Source organism: Perognathus longimembris, chromosome 15 (assembly GCF_023159225.1).
Source record: "Perognathus longimembris pacificus isolate PPM17 chromosome 15, ASM2315922v1, whole genome shotgun sequence".
NCBI lineage: Eukaryota > Metazoa > Chordata > Mammalia > Rodentia > Heteromyidae > Perognathus > Perognathus longimembris.
This window is the reverse complement of record NC_063175.1, coordinates 23,353,616-23,371,496: the sequence shown is the minus strand read 5'-3', so window position 1 is coordinate 23,371,496 and position 17,881 is coordinate 23,353,616. Positions and strand designations below refer to the sequence as shown.

Below are 17,881 nucleotides of genomic sequence, written 5' to 3'. Positions count from 1 at the left end.
ACAATCATTTCCAAAGCATTCTCAGTTTCCTCAGTGTGAAAAACGTCCCTTTTCATGCATTTAAAGCATATCTAGTATGGAACATTTGAAAACAATGACATTTTATTCCAAATAATAACCAATGGGTTATCAGCTGATTGTCCTAGGCACTCTACAAGAGGTCTTGCCAGGTGCCAAGTCTGGGAATGCCTTTCTGGCAGCTTCTCTTTATAGTCAAGCATCTAATCTCTGCCTCTTAAAGATGACCTTAAATTCACTTACAGCTTGTGAATATATCCCCTTCCTATTTTGAAGGAAACTTTCCCAACAGATAGGCATCTTTTTTTTTTCAATGTTAACAAGTAGAAATGTACTACAGGTACTTGTTACTCATTATTAGGAACATGGGCAAGGAATTAGGTAAGGGGGAAAGGTATAAATTGGGGGGAACTATTCTTGGAATGTGTCCTCTATCTGGTAGCTTTGCCAAATAAACTTTTCTTTCCAACTCTTAATGGTGACTTTGGCTGTGCCATGTCCGTGCATAAATAAATGCCTTGCTTATGCATTGTGTTATTCAAGACTACACTCACAACTCTACCATATCCCATGTGGTGGCTTCACTGAGATGATGGGAGCATTTCCACTAACACAAGGTGGAAATCTATGATGTAATAATGTTTTTCCTTAGTTTGTCTGTGCATGTCTGGGGGCTTGAACTTGGAGCCTGGGTGCAATCAGTGAGCTTTTGTGATCAAGGCTAACACTCTGCCAGTTGAGCCACAGCTCCACTTTTACCTGTTTTGCGTGGTAAATTGGAGTTACGAATCTCACAGGCTACCCTGCCCCACCTGACTTCAAACTGTATTCTTTAGATTTCAGCCTCTTGAGTAGCTAGGATTACAGGCACGAGCCATTGGCACCTACCTGTAATATGGTATTTAAAGAATATGAAGAAATCTCCCAAAGCTTTCCAAATCATTGGCCATTTGTGCTTTTGAAGTGGTGTCAAGTGGGAGAAAAAAAGCCAATGAGGGTTCCAACATGATTGTCCTTGTCAGGAAGTTGCTTATTAACATACATGTGCCTTTGGTTCCAGCATGGTACGGATGGGCTGCCATTATCCCTGCAGAAACCTTCTTTCACTGATGTCATTTCATACAGCACATTTCATGTACATGGTCTTCCTGAGGAATATAGATGGCTAGACAATTTTACAGTAAGATACTCTGCTAGGGTTATCTATTGATAGCGGGTAAGGCTGCCAGTTACCTATGGCTTCATCCCTAAAGTAATTGTAGACTTATATCTCCAGTAAATTAGTAAAGTCTCTGGGAATAAATGTGTGAACACCAGTCATCAGAATCTACTAAGAATATTGAGGAGAAATATGCTTGAGCACTTTCTTTAGAAGAAAGAAACGTCCTGCAGATAACAGGAGAGAATGAACAATTGAATGGCCTGCCGTAGCTGCTATTGGAAACCAATCAAAAGGACAGAGACTCCATAAAAGGTCAAAGAAGGTCAATTAGAATGGTAATTTTGCCCATGTTTCTCCTAATATTGGGTCCAGTTGAGTACTGGGATTGACAGATATTGTCACAGGAAAGACAAGAGAGAAGCAGGCTTTGTGTCATCTTTTCTAGTATGTTTTCTCTTTGGCCTACCAGCTCCATTTCTTTTTTTTTTTTTTTTTTTTTGGCCAGTCCTGGGCCTTGGACTCAGGGCCTGAGCACTGTCCCTGGCTTGTTCCCGCTCAAGGCTAGCACTCTGCCACTTGAGCCACAGCGCCGCTTCTGGCCGTTTTCTGTATATGTGGTGCTGGGGAATCGAACCTAGGGCCTCGTGTATCCGAGGCAGGCACTCTTGCCACTAGGCTATATCCCCAGCCCACCAGCTCCATTTCTGACTGACATTTCTGACTTCTGTAAACTTAAATTGTTAGTAAAGGGTCAGGGAAGAGAATTGTGGCCCATCCAAGAAAATCAACATTCAGATATCCTAGTAAACTGTTCTACAGTTTTATTGCTGGGTCATTATTACATCCACACCTAGATCACAAGAGGCTCTCATCTTCGTGTGTGTGTGTGTGTGTGTGTGTGTGTGTGTGTGTAAGTGTGTATGTAGTTACATTCTTCATATCTCTATAACTAATTGCCATTCTTCTCAGCATAAATCATGTTTTATCTGGCTTCTACCTGCTCTGGTTAAACTTGTTTAGAAAGTTAAGAAAGCAGCTCATTCAAGAGACCCACACACATTGATTAAGCAAGATAATCTATGTCTCACATTTTAACACGTTCCCCTTACTTCGCAGAGAATTCTGCAGAAAGTAATAAGAACCTTATCTTATTTGTTACAGCTATAGGACTCTAAAATTATATAAAGTGGATACTCTTGATCCAATTTTAAGCTTCTATAAAACTTAATAGGAAATAAGAAATTGTGTGTCTGTGTATGTGCAACTATCACTTTTATTTAAAACAATTTCAGGTTGTGATTTAATTTAATATTAAGCACACCAGGTTTTGAAGGGGTTAGGTTTGATTCATATTTGTATTCAGCATTTTAATCCTTAGTTCCTTTGTTGACTAGAGAAAACTTTTGCTGCTGTTAGAATTCAATAAGATGAAGTCATTAATAAACAATAGATATTATTCTTACATTTTATTGGATAGTTTTACGGAATTTTGAGTCAATTTTCTAAAACTAGTCTTCCCAGGCAAATTAGAAAGGGCTAGATCTTTGAACTTTCAGTCTGTTGAAATGGTAGTTCATCCCAAGGAAAACTGATATGTTAGATACATATTTTAAGCCCATGACAAGTTACCACAGATAGAGACAGGGACTTTGGTAGAATCCAGAGAACGTGAAGGGGAACAGAGAAGAGAAAAGCAGGGCACACAAAGACATCAAAATTAGATGTTTCAGAAATTATGAGCATGGCAAACAAACAATCAGTCCCTCTAGAATGCTAAGGCATAGGGAAAGGAGGAAGAAAAGTAAAAGTTAACACTGAGTGAGGTGACAATAGGTTATTTGATAAATTGATTTTCCATGAATTGGCCTTGTATCAATTAGTCCTGTGGTGAGTTAGCCTGTTTTTCTATGCGGCCCATTTTAGTGACAGGTAGGTCAGAATTAACATATTTGTGTTATTATATACAAATACATGTTGGAGCAAGCTTGGATGATGCAAGTCTGTAATCCCAGCTAAGCAGGAGGTGTAAGTAAAAAAATGGTGTTCAATCCAAGGCCAGCCAGGGACAAAAAGCTTAAGATTCTATCTGAAAAATAATTGAAGCAACACAGGACTGGGGATTGACTCAAATAATAGAGTTCTTGCCAAACAAGTGTAAGGTCTCACAGGAACACACACACACACACACACACACACACACACACACACATTGTTATATATTATATATACATATTACATATTTTTGTAAAAACTTTTGTGTATATATGCATATACACATACCCAATAATTCATTGGAAATCAATTTTATGTTAATGGACAGCACCTTGGTAACACAAAAGTAAATTTTTCACTTCACTAAAATTTTCTTGTGCCTGAATGCTTTGAACTATTCCTAAAAAATTATAATTGATATTAAATTTTAATTTGCAACAAGCCCCTCACAAATCTAGACATAAGGCTATGCAATGAATGCAAAGCACCCTGGGTCACCTCGTTTCCTATGTCACAGCTATTATTTCTCAGATTAAATTTGTTATCTTACTTTGTAGTTATCTCTCCTTCCTGGACCTACATTCCTTTTTGAGTCCTTCACCCTTTAGATTGAAATGAACTGTACCATGTAACTAAATAATTTTCCCAATGGAGGAGCCACTAGACCTACCCAGGTGCATGATGTTGTTGGTCTCAATCAGAAAAACAATTATCTACTCACTCAAAGATATGTGGAATTTCCTGAGTCCCACAGAGATTTAAACCAAGCAAATTGAGCACAGCACACAAAATCAGCATTTAGAGAAAGTGTTCTGGCACTAGATTGCCCTTTCAAATGGACATATCAAAGCCTAAGCATGTTCTTCCTCTTCTGTCACTTTGCTCCCTCAGGCAGAAAGACACCTGAGGTTGCCTTTGTCTGTGTATTGATAAAACTTCAAATAAATGACACTGGGAACCAGCTGTGAAAAGCTTTTGAATTTTTTTTCCCCAAAAGTTTTACTTCGACATTAACTTGCTCTGAAAAATCAATCCCAGTTCCTGACGAGTTGTGATTTGGTCATAGAGTATTCCGTTTTATTGTCATTCCTGGTACTGAAGCAGAGTGAATGACACAGTGAGATGGTACAATGGGTTAAAAGGTTAATGGCCAGGTTGGCCACTGACTCAGTACTTGGAAAGATAGACATGGGGCTCTGAAGAACTTTGACCTCACCAGCATGTGGTAGAAACAATCTGTTCATTCATGTTTCTCCATAAAATATTTTGGTTTTTCTCCTAAAAAATACTTTCTTTTATACAGATCTTTGCTAAATCTGAGATATACCTGATAAAAGAAACACTTGTTAAGGTTAACAATGGGAAAACCTCAACATCTGAATCAGATCTTTGGTGAGATGTCCTAAGAGGTTGAAACCAAAGATGAAGTCAATGAATACTTATGATGGTAATGAAAATCCAAGGGTCAAGAGGCAACAGGAGTTACAGGGAGAAACAAGCTGAAAGCTAACACATCTGTGAGCCCCACCCTGGCTGTGGGAGCAGAGGATTCTTCCTGGGGTGTGGATTAGACATACTGGACATCTCAACCCAGCAATGATACTAAAAAATTGCAAGACTTGGATCAGATCCATGTTTCCATGGTTTCAAAGAATGAGTCCATGGACACAGAGGGGTAATTAAAGCTGCAAAGGTTTATTAAAGAAAAAGATAAGCAGAGTTTCTGTCAGAGCAGAGGAGTCTTAAGAGGGAGAACTGCCTGGAGTGTGTTATATAGCAGTTAATGAGGCATCTCTGGTAGAGAGATAATACAACTCTCAAGATCATTGGACAGCCTGTGGGCCATATTAGTCCCCAGACCCAATCAGAGGCTCATACAGCCTACATGAACTCCCCATGTAGTACTTTAGCCCCTCTGGTTAGGTGCTCAAAGCAGAGGATACCTCTGGGTCCAATCAGCCCATTGCTATGTGCAGTTCTTAGAGGGGCAATGAACTGTGACATGATACCCAAGAGCTCCTGAATGTGCAAGTGCTGAAGTCCAGGGTGATGTGATCTAGGTCCCTCATGAAGACTGCTCAAGGCCATGCAGGAGGCTGCAACTCCGATAGAAGGGGGCCTTTGCTCTGATTGCCTAAATAGGCTCCTTTTCTGTTTTAAATATTGTCATTACTTACATGATTTAACCACAAAATATAAATCTATTAATAAATTTCTCAAATAGCTGTTACTTTAAGTGTACAAAAAAAGTCCTTACTCAGATAACTTGGTGCTTGTGAATGTCCCTTGTCCTGAGATTTTTATGAGAATCATTTGTACTTAGTATACTTTTTTGACATCTACTTTAGGATAACTTGGTATATAGCCTGGTAGTGTTGCATTTTTAGTCATTTAAGTGCTGATTGGTGCTGGCAGGATTATTTGGTTAGACTAACTGATCAACTAACTTGTTGTGGGTGACTTTTGGGTAGTCTCATGGTGGAAACAGAAAGCTCCTGTTTATATTTTTAATTAAATGCAGGCTTGTGTCCTTTGCATGAACCTGAGAAAGTATCATGTAGCAGGAAGTTTCAGCAGAGCAGCTCACTGGCTGCTTTTGTGCAGATCTACTTTGAAAACAAGAAAAAAAGAATCAATACAAAGCACAAACTAGGCTCTGACTATGCAAAGTATTTTAAGCCCCTGTGTGATACTTTCTTCTTCCCATGGTTTTAGACTAACTTAAGGAGAAACTGGATATGCCATTATTGAAACAAAGAAATAGCAACGCATGTAAATCTCATTAATTTGCCACTCTATTCATTGATGAACTGCATGAAGAGAGGTGAGTTCAATACCTGGAAACATAAAAAGACAAAGTATGTCATTGACCCTACAGAGTATGCTATCTTGGGATGGGAAGTAAGGGGCAAAAACTGTACTTAAAGAAGAAGACTGACAAATAGAAACAATGCTTATGTTATCTCACACTTCAGAGATGTGAGCAATCACTTGATCTTCTGTGATCAGAGAAACAGCCATTTGATGAAAATTGTTGCATCCTTCATCTGGCACCAATTTGATTCTTTAAGAAAAAAGTGCTTTTTCAGCTAAGCCCCTCAGAGTATATTCACCTACATTCTGCCAATTACTTTTTTTTTTTTAGTCAGTCCTGGGGCTGGAACTTAGGACCTGGGCTCTGTCCCTGAGCCTCTCTGCGCTCAGGGATAACACTCAACCATTTGAACCACAGTACCACTTCTGGCTTTTTCTGAGTAATTTATTGGAGATAAGAGTCTCATAAAGATTGGAGATAAGAGTCTCCTGCCTGGGCTAGCTGTGATCCTCATATCTCAGCCTTCTGAGGTAGGATTACAGACATGAGCCACTGGTGCCAGGGTTTCTGCTCCTTTTTGCTTTTTAATAAATCTTTTCCTTCCAAGGAAAGTAATACCAAACACTAGGGAGGTTTTTCTCCTTAAATCCACCTCGTTATTTCTAGTCATCCTGTTTAGTGGTTACACAAAATTTTGGAAAATCATTGCTTAGACCATTTGCATGACCACCCAGTTGAGTTTTATCCTGGATGGGTCTTTGGATCTTTTCCTGAGCATTTTTGCTAAGGCTACTGCTGTACCACTTGAGCCATAGCTCCACTTCTGGCTTTCTTCTGGAAGTAGATTGGAGGAAAGAAAGAATCTCACAGACTTTCTTGCTGGGGCTGGCTTGAACTGTAATCCTCACATCTCAGCCTCCTAAGTAACTAGGATTGCAGGCATGAGCCACTGGTGCCTTGCTATATAAACTATTTTTTTAAACCAATGTGAGCCCAATATACTGTCACATGCCTACAATTCTAGTACTTGAGAGCCTGAAAGAGGAAGATCGCTGCTGGAGGCCTGCATAGAATATATTGAGAGATGCTATTTCAAAAATACATAAATAAAATAATGTGACAAGAATATTACCTCTACATGAGCAACCAGGAACATGTACCCAAGGAAATTATTTGAGTTATAAAAGGTGAATAACTAAATAGAAACAAAGAAAGTGGAGTTTCCAGATGAGGGGGAATTCAAAACAAAAAGTAGGTATTACCTTTGTGGAGAGAGGCAAGAGGAGCTTTTCCAGAAATTTTCCTAATCTGAAATCCTCTGAGTACTGAAAACTACTCCAACTTGTTTTGGGGTTGTTGTAGAATTTTCCTCCAACCAGATTTCTGGTTTTAAGGACATAGGCCATGCATAAGTTGTCCTTGAATTCATTGTAGAATTGTACCTATGTTGTATTTCTGGTAGCTCAAATACTGGCCCCAAAAGATGGCCTCATCCAAATACCAGAACTGATGACTATGCTACCTTCCATAATAAAAGAGACCTTTCAGGTATGTTTAAGTTAAGGACCTCAGTGAAAGGCATAGAAATCTGCCCATTAAGTAATTAAATTAAAGTAAATTAAGAGAATGTGAGTTTTTAAATCATAACTTTAGACCTTGGGGGTTTCTTTTGTTTCCATTCCTTCCCTAATTAAAATTATAATTACTCTCTTCTATCAAGAGGTGCTAAACATTGGTAAGAAAAAAACATCAGGGTTGAAGGCATGGCTCTGGTGGCAGAGTGCCAGCCAATGAGCAAGCATCCAGTTATTGAGTTTGAGTCCTAGTCTCAGACAAAAAGAAAAAAATATATCATGGCACCTGAAATGATTATAAAAAGGTTCATTCCAAAGTGTCTACACCTAGTCAATAAACACCAGTTTTGTGGATCAAATGAAACATATGAAGCTATAAATTCAGAATTTTATATACCTGGTAAGAATATGACATGAAACAGAGAAAGACTGTCTTTTCCGAGACTGAGAACTCGCTGATCAATTTTTTCACAGTTGTGGTGTGTATTAAAGCCACTCAAGTTCGTGCGACAGAGAACCCTTCTGAAATACTGGCTGTGTGGTTAAAGAATTGCTTATCATACCTTCAAATCCTTCTTTCTCATTGAATATGTGATGTCCATTGCCCTTCCTCAGCATGTGGAGCAAATGTGCGACAACTCTGTATTTTTCCCTGCTGAGCAACTTATTGGTGTGATTGTAGATGAAGGAGAAGCAGAGTAGTCAGAGTTTTCACCAATGGTTCAGATCCTGGATAGAGTTAAAAGTAAGACACCCTCTGGTCACACAGAACAAAGCAAGGAATATCTAGTGTTGACCATAAACAGTATGTGTACTCCGAACATGTTCTACTAAAGACAAACAATACCTAACTAGTGATAAATAAAGGACTAGTAGAGAACTGGCAGCTTTGGCCCTATCAGTACTCTTTCTGAACTCTTGGAAAACAGGTGACCACTTGTCACAGAGGTCATAGCCAACCCAGCATTCATTTGTAAATCAGGTTAAACAATTACAAATTACAAATAATTATTAAATGAAAACTTCGAAACCTGAAAATATAGCTGAGCTGACTTTATTGGACGACAATCACACACTATCAACACATACACACACACACACACACAAATACACTCATACCATGCATACACATTCATTAAATAACAACTCATTTCTTTAAATTAAACAAGACAAAATTCTTTTTTATTTCTTTTTTTTATTTTTCTTATTTATTTATTGTCAAAGTGATGTACAGAGAAGTTACTGTTTCATACTTTAGGCATTGGGTACATTTCTTGTACTGTTTGTTACCTCCTCCCCCATTCCTCCCTCCCCCTTCCCCCTTGCCCTCTCCCCCCATGAGTTGTTCAGTTGGTTTACACCAAACAGTTTTGCAAGTATTGCTTTTGTAGTCATTAGCAAGACAGAATTCTTGCTACTGCTTCTGGAATTGTTCCATATCACAAAGAGACTAAAATTTATAATTATATCTCATTGAAATAAACTATCAAAGAATTTAATCCTTTTCAAATAGAAACTGTTGTCTTGGAATTACACATTTAGAGAGAAGTGGCTTCTTTCACCAAATAACTTTATGAATGTTTTGAAATGTCAGATTTAATAATTTATCTCCTGGAAACAGTGTGCTTTGAAGCGGAGACCATGCTAACAATGTTAATGACATGGAAAATTATGTTGCCATGACACAAAAGCCTCCCCTGGCATCTCAGGTTTCAGCTTCGTGAACTTTATGTCTTCATCAGGACCTGGGGCAAAGGGACCTGTGTTGGAATTGTTTGATCTTTCTAAATATAACAGTATGCTATGTGGGTCTCAGCACCATGATAACCTTTTAGGTTTCAAAAATATTTTTAATCTGATAAATATCTTAATTTTGAGGAATTTGTAAGCAATTTTAGTAATTCACACAGTTGTATGTTTAGGAAGGATCCATGTTTTCCTTTTCTACTAAGAAGAGAAGTAAGAAGTTTTGAAAGTGTGTGTGTGTGTGTGTGTGTGTGTGTGTACATGTATGTCTGTGGGAGAGAGAGAGAGATACTTCATTGTAGATAATTGATGTGTAACCAAAAAGAAGCTTGTCTAATTTCCTATATTATCATGATCCAGAAAACCGTATTCACATCACTGTTAGCTAAAATGAATGGGGGAGTAATTTTGTAGGCAAGTCAGAAGAGTCAGAATGTCCTTTCTCAGCTGGAATCAGAACTGAAATAAAAACAAAGATACTCTTAAATAAGCCAGTAGAAAACTAGAGGTTGTTTTATTCTTTAACTTTCCTTCTTAAGAATTCTTCAATCTCTTTCTCTCTCTCTCTCTCTCTGTCTCCCTCTCTCTTTCCCTCAGTAGTAGTAGTAATAGTTTGCTTTCATGAATAGTAGAAAGATAGTATATTTGATATCTGAACATGTTTTCAACTAGAATGTGACCAACATTAGTCCACCAGTTCAGCTCCAGTTTCTTGCAGCTGATGAAAAAAATCACCAAGTCTTTCTCATGAGAGGTACAAAATGCCAGTCAAAAGACCAAACTGAACCAATTTAGGAGAACTTCATTCTTCTTCATCTTCTTTTTTAATTTAATTTTATTTTTTGCCAGTTGTTGGGTTTGGACTCAGATCCTGAGCACTGCTCCTGGCTTTCTTTTTGCTCAAAGCTAGCACTCTACCACTTGAGCCACAGTGCCACTTCTGGCTTTTTCTGTTTTTATGGTACTGAGGAATCAAACCCAGGGCTTCTGCTAAACCATATTCCCAGCCCTCTTCCTTTTTAAAAAAATTAAATTCATTTATTTATTGTCAGAATGATATACAGAGGGTTACAGTTTCATACGTAAGACAGTGAGTACATTTCTTATTAAACTTGTTACCTCCTCCCTCATTTTTCTCCCACCTTTCCCCATCCCAACTCCATCCCCCCCAAGTTGTACACTTGGTTTACAGCATATAGTTTTGTAAGTATTGCTGTTGCATTGGTTTGCCTTTACCCTTTGTCTTTCCATTTTGATATTCCCTTCCCTACTTCCCTACTTCCCTATATGTGTGTGTGTACATATATATGTATTCCAAGGGTACCAAAATCAGTTACAGTGACATCAGGGATAAAACCACAGGGAAGAAAGACAAAGGAAAATGGCATAAGTTCACATGGTACATTGAACATAACAACAACAATGATAAACCACTATCAGTGAACTAAAGTCTATACTTTATAGCTTTTAAAAAGTGACAAAGAAGAGCATTACAAGATGGGAGAACAATTGATTAAAAACATTATTTTTACTGCTATGACTCAGTGTTACAGATGTTCAGTCTTATTGATTGTTGTTCTCTCAGTATATCATATATGACTTCTGGATGTTAGTTATACACTATTATATGTAATATGCTATTTTATATAGTTATGTAACATTAATAGTCTATGTCACATATAAATTATATACTTATAAAGTAATATTACTGATTCTTTACTGAGATTTAATTTTTATAAAATTTTTATATTAATTTATTCCCCTGTAACATTTGCAGTATGTCAAAAACTTATTAAGAATGTGGCTGAGGGTGTGGCTCAATTGGTAGCATTCCTGCCAAGCAATTGCCCTGAGTTCAAACCCCAGTACTGCCAAAAAAGCAAAAGAACATATAATCTCTTAGGTATCTAAAGCTAGCAATAGAAAATATCATGTTTATTTTGCATAAATAGAATACCAATATCAAGGAACACTCAGCTGTATTGCTCATGACAGGTCAATAGCACTAGGTTAGTACCAAAGCTTGGTATTAGGTATGAGGAGTCAAAAAGATGGGGATCTTTGTCAGCATCATCTCCTACAGAAGTTACAGTTTTATAGATGGAGAAAGGAACACATTAATAGACATAATTTTACTAAAGTCTAGGCGAAGCATATAAAACCTCCCCGCTCCTTATTTTTAAGTGCTAATGGATGTAAGTCACTCTTCTTCACTTTAAACCATTTTTGAAGCTTTGCCTGGCCAAAACTCATATCAGACTCTAAACATTTGATGACTTACTGAACAGATAAAATACGTATGGGCTTAGATATTTGGGGGGTCAATAATAAAGACAAGTGAATTTGGGGAAAGATTCTTCATGTTGAACAGACAAAACAAAACCTGCTTATGCATTTCAAAATAAGAGATCCCTTGGGAGAAAGATACCCTAGTGCTTCATGATTTAAGGATGTTAATTACCTCCACTTTCAAACATTGGAAGAACTGGGATAAAATAGGTGTATCAGTGAATCAGTGCTCTATTCTTAATGTTGTCAAAACCGTGCTACCTCAGATAAGACAAGTTCTGTATCAGAGTTACAATTCTGACATCTTGTCAAAGACAAAAGATACCTCTACCTCCTTACAGAGTTGTGGGGTACAACTAAGATTATGGAAAGGGAGAAAAAAATAAACAGAAAATGTTTTCTATATACAGGATACAACACACACACACACACACACACACACACACACGAGGAAAATGCTATCTAAATATCTGTGGAATATCAGAAGTCACAAGGAACTTCCTGCTGAGAGGGGAGGCACTGCAGAGAGACTAGCAGAAGTAACTGAGTACATCATCTGATAGAATGGCTGCTTTGTCTCTCCTTCTTACCACAACCTCTCAGCATCATCCTGTAAGTCATCCCTCTCCATCATGCTAGGAATTTTCCAGTCTGAGTTTCGTGTTCTGACTAAACATTCCCGGGTGACGTCACCTCAGTCAAAGGAGTTTTGTTTTCCTGCAGTGACCCTAGCCCCAACCTGCTCACCATCTGGATGCTTTGCCTAACTTGTCAACCCAGAAGTGTCATCATTCATGCTTTACTAGTCTTCCGAGAAGGTCATAGAAAATCTCTGAACTAGCTGTGCACTCAGAATGGACACTCATATCCAGTGGAGCAGATGGTGCGCTATTACTCAACACTCATGCTCTGGTTTTGTGTGGCCTCTACCTGCCTGGAGTTCTCACATTATGAGACAGATCAGTATGAAATTCAGCTTCTTCATCCTCATCCAGCCAGAGATTCATTGATAAGTGCAAAGTTGCCTTTGCTGATTACAGAAGAGAAAGGGTTTTTTGTGAACTTGTGAAGATTGCTCCTCAATCTTCAAATTACTTAAGTCTTTTGAAATGCAGATTCCGAGTTAGGCAATCTGGAATGACACCTGAGATTCTTCATACCCACTGATTTCTTAAGAAAAGATGATACTGTTTGTCTCCTGCATTTTGAGCTGCAAGCATGTTGTTTCAGATTTTGCAAACAAACAAGAAAGCATATTCCTCTATGAAAATCTTCCATCTACTAACTCTACTAGTTACTTTAGGGCCTTTATACTAGAATAGTCTTCAGGCAAGATGTTTGCTGGAGCAACAAAGCCTTTTGGGTCTGTTAGGAAAAGGGATGCCTTTTCTGTTGCCATGGGCTAACCTGGCTTCCTCAATCTTATCACTGTAGGTTTGGGTCCAAGTGAGACTGGTCTATCTCTGAGCCAGCATTTCATCTTAAACAGGTCAGCCATGTGGACTCTCGGACTATACCTTCAACTATTGACACATCTATATGCACTTTATATGCTCTTTTCAGCAATGAAATGTTACCAAGAGGGTGATAAGATCAAGCCCTTTGCCATTTAGAGGGTCTGCCTGGAGTGCCACTAGAATGAGCTAATCTCGGAATTGTTATTGACAACTCTGGTTATGCAGCATTCTAAAGAGAGGGACCTGCCTACTCTAATGGGAAGGAAGGCATTGACAAAATACTTGCAGCCTGACATCAAAAGACAATTCACAACCAACTGCAAGAAGGTGGCAGACACGGGGAAATGAGGTTGGCACACTGAAAGTGACAATGTAAGTTGTTGATTTATTTTTTCCTTTTTCAAACAAAGTCTGCACAAGCTTGCTATTAGTTTAAAAGCAAGAGTTACAATCACTGTCTTCTCAAAAGCCCAGCTGTAGCCCAATCAAGGAACACTCATCACACTGGCACATATAGAAACAACTATTGAGTTGGCATTCAGACTGACAGCTGTAATTATATGTAATGCATAGCTGCAAATAAGTAGAACAGCAACTGCTAATAAAGTAGACATATATAAATGTATATATGATGAAACAGGACAGATTGACAGACGATTTACACTGGTTCATTGTGAAGATATCTATAAATGATAACCATAGAATCAAGAAAATATGAATTTCCTGTACTTTGAGATTTGAACTCAATACTTTAAGATGTTAAGTCCAGACGTTGAGATTTGAACTTGAGCCATGGCTCTAGAGCTCACTTAGGACTTTTGATATTATATTAAATAGTGTTTGTTATTTGGATGTCCTCTCAAAAATAAAGTCACTTTAAATGTGTAACATATGATCTGTTAGATCGAGGAAATTAATTTCTTGCCAACTTATTAATAATTGTAATGTAGGTGTTTTAGTGATTTATCTACAGGGAACAATAAAAATTTTCAACTGTAATGAAGGAGGTAGTAACCAGTATGACAAGAAACATACTCAGTACCTTATGTATGTAACTGTAACCCCTCTGTACATCACAGGGGCAATAAAATTAAATTTAAAAAAAGAAAAAGTTAAATTGAAAGAGAGTATGTAATATCTATCTCAGACAATGTAACAATAATTTTGCTACTCCTCTGTTTTGAATGTGGCAGTATCTTAGAATAAGTCTCACATTGTAAATGTGATTGCTCACCCACCCTAGAGTGTATTGCTGTACTTAACAGCCTAGACACATTTACCAATGTATTTGTCTAGTGAGTTAGAACAATGAACATAGACCTGATAGAGAACCATAAAAAGTGTTAAGGAATAATGAATGTTAACATCAAAATAATTTTTCATTTTCCAGTTCAGGGCTAGGGAAGGAAACAAGAAAACTTTTACAAAATATACTGGACTTAAGTACTAGAGGATGAATGAATATTGATCTATATCAGTGATGGAAGGCAGATGGAACAGGGGCATATTTCAGAAGAATGGGACCCTGTAAGAGAAAGAGAAGCTATCTTCTCCCAAATCCTACCCATGAGTGAGACTACAGATGGGAGGATAGCAGGTGGAATAAAATGTAGAGAGTATTTGCTTTGTTTTGCTGCTAGGAATCAGACTTGGTCACTTTTTAATACCTATGGAAAAGATTCAGTGAAGCATGAATAAGAGAGGAAGGAAACAATGTGGAAAGTCTACAGGATCTGGAAAGGAGAACTTTCTAGAGGAAAAAGACTTATTCCATCATGACCAGAAGGAAAGAATTATGTGACTATACAAGTTTTGCTAGAATTTGAAGGGAAGTTCATTTAAAATTGCCTTGTTTCATCTGGGAGGTAATAATTGGGGTGATGTGCTAAACAGGAAGGTGGTGAAATAGGTCTTGTGGAGTAAGGAGAGGTATGCAAGTATGAAGTGAAGAAGAGGGAGAGCTAACCAAGGCAATTCAGAAACATTGTAGCTTGTGCGCCCTGAAAGACTGTTAGGTGAAAAACCCTGATGTTTTGATAGTATACTTAAAAATATGTGTCTTATTTGGGAAAGGTGTGCAATTAAATATCTCATCCTCATACATCAGTCAAATTACCATAAACAGATTATGAGTTTATTAAACAGGTCTTAAGCAAGAAAATAAGGATTTTGATGCTATGTTAACTTGAAGCCAAGCAGTATTAAGGATGTAGTGTTAATTCACATATATAATATTAATAGATCTAAAAAGAATAGAATATGTACAGATTATTTTCTTCATTTTTGGTAAGAGGAACCAGTGTTTTATATGATATCATTGACAAAACTGTTCAATCATCAAGCTCATTTTTCTGAGTAAATGATTGGAGTTGAATTTTACCCCAAACTCTTTTTCTCTTGTTTTCTCTAGTTTAATTTCCACTTGGCTATTTTAATTGTCTATTAGTCCTTGTCAATATAAGTAAGATAATCATGTTATTTTCCCTTTGGAGTATCTTTTCAATATAAGAGAATAAGGAAAATATGGCCATTGTTTTCTCTTATGGGATTCCATTTAGTAGAGGGGAAGACAGAGAAACAGGCAATTGAAGTTGGGGAGATAACATTTATGAGTATTTGACACACCGAAGAAGAAAAGGGATCAGTAAATAGAATCTCCAAAGAAGACAATAGGTGCAATAGCTAATACACCTTCTTTGAGTTTCAGTTCCTTTTCCCTACCCATGATCTAGTGTTGCAATAATCAAATGATGGCAAGACAGAAATGTTTAATACACTGAACTAGATAGCCATTCCCAATCAGCTGCTCTGTCAATCCAATGTATCAGACATAACATTCTCAAACTCATAGTAACTCTCCTGGCCTAATCCTGCTTTGTGCAAGTCCAATAGGAGCTGTGAAAAGCTGACTGTCACTACACAGAAGAATTCATTTTTTATACAAATAGATAAATGAAAAGGAAATGCTCTGGGGTCAGTAGGCAAATTTTTAACCCTGCTAGGAGAAACACTTGTTTCTCTTTCATTTTTCTTTGTTTCCTTCTTATTTTTTTGTGTGAAGAGAAGGAACATGTCAGATAGCAGTGTGTTATTCCTGCCACAAAATATTATCAAAGCCTAACTAGCAAATCAGAAAGCATTGCCCTGTAAGTTTAATACAATGTCAGTTTTCATCTAGGTGTTTTGCTCTCCAAAGAGATGCCTAATCTTCTAACCAAAATTGAACTGAATGGATTTCAAAAATGTCTGTAGTGAGAAAGTGTCAGCCCTACTTACCATTCAAACAGCCACCTCTAGACTTCCCTACAGGTGAATATACAAACCAGACTTGGGTGTGACTATGAAGCTATTGATTGACTTCAGCAATGATATATTCAATTCCCAGTCACACACACACACACACACACACACACACACACACACACACACACATTCCAGAAGGATCAAGACAAAATAAGATAATGTACATAATACATAACCATTAAAAAATGTGATATTTTACACTGTTTGATTGAATGGCAACTTGAAAAAAAAAAGAAACATGATACTTTATGGAAAAGAATTATTAGCAGTAGCTAGGCACTGGTGGCCCATATCTGTAATCCTAGCTCCTCAAGAGGCTGAGATCTGAGGATCACAGTAAGAAGTCAATAGGGTAGGAAAGTCTATGAGACTCTTATCTCTACTTAACCACCAAGAAGCCACAAGTGAAACAGTGGCTCAAATGGTAGAGCATTAGCCCTGAGCGAAAAAGCTCAAGGCCATGAATTTAAGCCCCAAAACCAGCACAAATAAGGGGGGAGGAGGGAGAGAGAGAGAATAAATAGTAAGACTCAAAGATATTACTGAACATGATGTTTTCTTAGAAGTCCTGTGGAAGTCATGATATTTTACAAAGGTTTAATCATACCTACTTAGTTAATCTTTTTGGAAATGTCTTTGTGTTTTTAATGTCCAAATAAACATATGTAAGAAATTTAAATAATTTAGGAGATATAGTGGGGAATCACTATTCAAAAAGACCACAGAGTTTATACAAAATTAAAAGTAGTAGAGGAAGGAGGTGTGCACACAGCTGGTGTTAGGGTCAAGCTAACAGATGTAGGAACCGTGTTGACTTTGATTTTACTCTGGCTTGAAAGTTATAAATTTAGATCCTCAATTTGTCTTTTTGCCAAAAACAGAATATAAAATTTTTTTATAGTTATACTAAGCACTTAACAATATTGTTGCCATCATAAGCATAAGGAGATTTAGCTCAAGAAGAACATGGGCAAAGCCACAAAACCAGGAAGTGCAAGCCTAAGGATCTAAATGCAGATTTTTCTCTTCCTCTTCCTAGCAATAAATACTCAAAGTGGACAAGGGAGCCACAGGCATGTGACAACATGACCTTGTCCTTCTTTATCCTAATGTAATCCAGATCCCAAGTCTTTCATTCTTCTTAATTCACACATTCTGTTACTATCCAAGTAATGGTGCAAAGCCCAACACTGTATGCACACTCTCCCCTGCGATGCCTTACGATTTCATCTGAACATCATCTGTTCTATATTTTGCTCATGCAAAGTCTGGACCCCACTCTAACTGGGAAGAAAATGCTCTCCAGCCTTTATCATCCCAACTATGAGTTGTCACCTACAAGTAACACTATACCTATCTCTTTGTTGGTTTACTAACACAATGGGGGTTGACAATAAACAGAACTGAAAACTTAATGAAATTAGTGTATGGCTCCAAATACTCAATGTTCACCTCCTACAAAGGGAAATTCTTTCTGGTTGAATCCTTTGTTAGTGCCAACTGACCACCATGTGCATGTATTTAA

General features: G+C 37.6%; 1 protein-coding gene and 1 long non-coding RNA gene across 5 annotated transcripts in view; one reads left to right on the top strand and one right to left on the bottom strand.

Annotated features, from left to right (window-relative positions):
• The window catches only part of Chst9 (carbohydrate sulfotransferase 9), a 232,729-nt gene that overhangs the window by 76,509 nt on the left and 138,339 nt on the right, over positions 1 to 17,881 (top strand). The gene's annotated exons all lie outside the window — the stretch shown is intronic.
• Positions 1,883 to 16,488, bottom strand: LOC125363912. The gene is made up of 3 exons (XR_007213386.1): positions 16,449 to 16,488; positions 9,834 to 9,837; positions 1,883 to 2,052 (listed from the first exon to the last, which is right to left on the bottom strand). It is a non-coding gene; the product is annotated as an uncharacterized LOC125363912 (long non-coding RNA).